The sequence below is a fragment of the Asparagus officinalis genome, chromosome 6, assembly GCF_001876935.1.
Source record: "Asparagus officinalis chromosome 6, Aspof.V1, whole genome shotgun sequence".
NCBI classification, from domain to species: Eukaryota; Viridiplantae; Streptophyta; class Magnoliopsida; order Asparagales; family Asparagaceae; genus Asparagus; species Asparagus officinalis.
In genome coordinates this window covers 33,703,999-33,709,068 of record NC_033799.1, presented here as the reverse complement: position 1 = coordinate 33,709,068, position 5,070 = coordinate 33,703,999, and the positions used below count along the sequence as shown (strand labels likewise).

Genomic DNA, 5,070 nt, shown 5'->3' with positions numbered 1-5,070 from the left:
CAACGGTTACAACCGTTGGGCTGCTACATTTTATAGTAGTGGTAATAGGAGAGCTTAGCTCATCCTAATAAAAATTTCCCTCTTAATTATACTAATTTGTATTTAGAAACTTCTAAATTTGTTTGTTTTGTAGATTCATTGACACTCATATGTTGGTTCAATTAAATGATTGTTCATCTTAGAGGAACTTTTTTTTGGTGTCGATATAGTTAGTGTCTGCTATTCAATTTTTATTATATCTCATCCTCTAATAATATTGCGAGTTCAAGGATTGTTTAGAATTTAAAAAACTTATTCCTAGCTTTGCAAATGTATTCTCAAATGATATTATTTTTTGAGATTGATCTCGAATTAATTTGGTTTTTGTTTTTGTTTTGTTTTTTTTGGTACATATTGTGCAGCTCGAACAAGAAACCCACTCCCAGTTGCTAGTTCTCTCTCGATAACCGTTTCCGATGGTGATCAAAGCCTCCCGATCCGCTCACAAGCATTCGATTGCAGCCAAGGCGGTCATCAAGAAGATCCAATGTCGCATATGCAAAAAGTGCTTCCCCAAGTCTTAAATGGTTTCTCACTACTTGGACGTGCATCCGCAGTACAAGCATTTGTGCACCGTTTGCTATAACGGCTACAAAAGGGAGTCCGAGAGGATCGTTCATGAGAAGGAGCACGACAAGGAGGACGCTGAGGTTGTCAACCTCAAGGCGGCGATCAGGGCTGATGAGGAGCAGAACGCCGGAGAGCATGAGGAGATTGAAGAGGAGGATGCTTAGATCATGAGCTTATGGTAAGCAAGTAGTAGTTAAATAATGAGTTAGAATTATATATCTAATCTTAATCTCAAGTTGCTTTCAGAATATCGAACAGATCTGGTTCCGTTGGTTGCTATTGATGAAACGTAGTTGTTTGATTTGTTGATCTGGTTCCGTTGGTTGCTATTAATGAAACTTAGTTGTTTGATTTGTTTGATATGATCTTGTATCGAACAGATCTGGTTCCGTTGGTTGCTATTAATGAAACTTAGTTGTTTGATTTGTTTGATATGATCTTGTTTCTGTTTGATCTTAATTTTGTTGCTATTTTTGGGTTTCTTTTTCGGTCAGATATTTTATTAATTGTTTTGTTTTTGAATCATCTAATTAATATCCTCTCATCATATTTTCTATTCGATTAATGACAATTGTTTGTTGAATTGTTTGATGTTAATATAATCTCTAAATGGTAATTTTCTAGTTTCTTTTCTATTCGTTGATCAAATTTAATCGGTCGGACAAATATAGCGAATCTCATAACCTTTACATCAAATAGTTGAACCAATCTAAGACGTATGTTTTATTATTTTAATAGAATGAACAATAGCAAACTAGACGGAATATTCTAGACGAAATTTTTTCGTCTAGTTTAAAGCAAATTAGACGAATTTTTTTCCGTCTAGTTGGTCCGTCTAAAATAACAATAAAGAAAATTTCCTATTGTTCATTTTATTAAAATAATAAAACATTAGTCTTAGATTGTTTCAACTATTTGATGTAAATGTTATGAGATTCTCTATATTCGTCCGACCGATTAAATTTGATTAACCAATAGAAAAGAAACTAGAAAATTACTATTTAGAGATTAGATTAAACATCAAACAATTCAACTAACAACTGCCATTAATCGAAAATAGAAAATATGATGAGAGGATATTAATTAGATGATCCAAACACAAAACAAGTAATAAAATTTATGACCGAAAATAGCAACAAAATTAAGATCAAACAGAAACAAGATCATATCAAACAACTAAGTTTCATTAATAGCAACCAATGGAATCAGATTTGTTCAATACAAGATCATATCAAACAAATCAAACAACTAAGTTTCATTAATAGCAACCAACGGAACCAGATCAACAATACAAGATCATATCAAACAAATCAAACAACTAAGTTTCATTAATAGCAACCAACGGAACCAGATCAACAAATCAAACAACTAAGTTTCATTAATAGCAACCAACGGAACCAGACAAACAAATCAAACAACTAAGTTTCATTAATAGCAACCAACGGAACCAGATCAACAAATCAAACAACTAAGTTTCATTAATAGCAACCAACGGAACCAGATCTGTTCGATATTCTGAAAGTTACTTGAGATTGAGATTAGATATCTAATTCTAACTCATTATTTAACTACTACTTACTTACTTACCATAAGCTCATGATCTAAGCATCCTCTTCTTCAATCTCCTCATGCTCTCTGGCGTTCTGCACCTCATCAACCCCGATCGTCGCCTCGGGGTTGACAACCTCAACGTCCTCCTCGACGTGCTCATCCTTCTCGTGAACGAGCCTCTCGGACTTCCTTTTGTAGCCGTTAGAGCAAACGACACACGAATGCTTGTACTGCGGATGCATGTCCGGTAGTGAGAAACCATTTGGGACTTTAAGAAGCACTTTTTGCATATGCGATATTGGATTTTCTTGATGGCCGCCTTGGCTGCAATCGAACGCTTGTGAGCGGATCGGGAGGCGTTGATCACCATCGGGAACGATTATCGAGAGAGAACTAGCAACTAGGGTTTTGGGAACTGGCGATACCTTGGGGAGCCCGCCGAGTGTTTTGGGAAGCGGTGTGAATTGAGTGGAAGTGCAGTGGTCGTTTTATAGTAGTCTTTTATTGATTTCCCTCCCAAACTTTTTACTTATTTACATTTTCAATTGTTTTAGTAATTTCCAATTGATTATTAAATATAGAAGAGCAAGTAACAGTAAAGCCCCTACACAATTGTAGCCGTTTGCAGTAGATATGTTTGCTTTTGTACTAGGATGCAATACGTGCGTTGCACATTTTGCATGCTAAGAAACCATATGATATGTAAACCATTTAAAGGAAACTAAAATTTCGCACATGCCAATATCATCATCATTTATAAAAAAAACGTGCTTAATATAGAACAAAGGCTAACTACGTGACAATAATATTGCCACCTTAGTCACGAATAGCTATCGTAAACATAGCTTTCATTCCGTAGATGCTTTAACCTCTTTAAGGTAAGTATAAGATGCAAACATTTGTGACACATAAAATTTAAGTGGCAGCAAATTAATTATTACGTTATGCTAATATCATAATATTACCTCCACATTTATATAGTCTGCAAGGCGATAAAGAAGGTCGTGTCTATTTGGAATTGTCATTGCGATTTCAAATTTAATCCTTGCACTCCTTGCGCTATTTAAGAGCAGAACAATTATAAATAGAAAAATTATTGGACTTAAAATATGGGACCAATAGAGGGGACAAGTGAGGTGTCCCTATCCTATTGGATAATAAGTTGGCAATCATTAATGATGTCCAATTCATTAACCAATAGGAGGGGGACACCTCACTTGTCCCTCCTATTGGTCCCATATTTTGCGTCCCTATAGCAAAGCTCTTATAAATATTATTCCTCTTAACGCGACAGATATTTTTCGGTTTTCAAGAATCCATGCACTTAACCTCATAAATCAAAGGATAATCTCAAATGCATTAACAAAACTAAAATATTTCAAGAATCCATGCACTTAACCTCATAAATCAAAGGATAATCTCAAATGCATTAACAAAACTAAAATACGCAACGCATCACATTAACTTTTATAGAGAATCAAAGGATAATCTCAAATGCATTAACAAAACTAAAATACGCAACGCATCACATTAACTTTTATAGAGAGGCACATTAACTTTTATAGAGGCACATATTGCATATTAAGATCCTTGGAAATTCTAAATGCTCCAATGTTCCCCAAACTCTACGCAGTGCCTTCATTGAAAAATATTGCATCACAAAGGTCTTATGTCAGCTACATTCAATTTATTGTTCCATATATTAAATAAGTTCCCTGAGGTTAATAACTAAGAATATATTTTCTCATCTTTCATATTAATAATTTACATCTTTGGTAAAGCATAATAATGATCACATGTTTTCCAATGAATGGGCCGAAGTTTCATGTAAATACTGAAAAGACCTCATATCGATCTTCAAAAAGCTATTGGGCAGTCAAAATCTTTCCATCGAATCTTTATTTGACAGAACTTTTTTTTAAAAGACTTGTAGAAATTTGTAGAGTTAATTTCAACCTAATTATTATCCTAATTATCATTTATAAATTGATAACTAAATCAAAACTTTAAGAATTAGTCAGAAGTTCTTCATAGAGATGAAACTGGGGGAGCTAAACATATCATAGCTAACTTTAAAAATATATGTTATGTGTTACAAACCAAACTCCTTTGGAGCTCTCTACATGAGGAAAAGAGTATTAGACCCTAGAAGGGAGGTGATTAGGGTCTTATGCTAATCTAATCTAATTTTATACCAATTAAAACTAATTAATAAGTTATCATAGTAAGTATGAAATACAACAATATAAATAAGCTAGGATAAGCAATATGAACAAATGAATATATCCTAGCAATGAGATATTACAAATATATGAACAAGGATATATAAACTAACACAAGGGTAAAATAAACAATCTACAAAAGAGATAGAGCAATATGATGAGCAATACACAAAGGCGATATAAGATATGAATACAAGAATAAGAACGCCAATGCAATCACAAACAAAACAAGATATGAATACAAGAATAAGAACGCCAATGCAATCACAAACAAAACGATATGATCACGGAGTTCGGTCTAACCACTTGACCTACGTCTCCGCTCCTCACCTCGAGGAGATCTCCACTATCACAACAACCAGGTTTTCTACGCTTACCCGAACAACGTTTACACCACACAATACAGTTTTCTAGTTTACCGAAAACTCTACAACTAACACACTCTTGTAATCCCACTCTACACCCTCTCAAGTGTTGAACTAGACGTGTCTCTCTCTCAAGTGCTCGGATACAACCTCTCCCTATGTTCGTCAACCGACGCCACTCCTCTTGGGACGATCCCCGACTCTCGCCACACACTTCTCTCGGTGTACAAATGTATTACAAAGTGTATCTCACAATAAGCACAAATACAACAAATGATTGTTCTCTAATATGGATGAGAACACAATGAAAGCTCACACTCAAT

General features: G+C 34.6%; 1 long non-coding RNA gene across 6 annotated transcripts in view; it reads left to right on the top strand.

The window, feature by feature from the left end:
• The window catches only part of LOC109844261, a 6,073-nt gene extending 4,186 nt beyond the window's left edge, over window positions 1–1,887 (top strand). For all 6 annotated transcript variants that reach the window (XR_002247953.1, XR_002247951.1, XR_002247952.1 and 3 more), the window contains one exon: window positions 402–1,887. This is a non-coding gene — a long non-coding RNA (uncharacterized LOC109844261). The remainder of the gene's footprint in view (window positions 1–401) is intronic.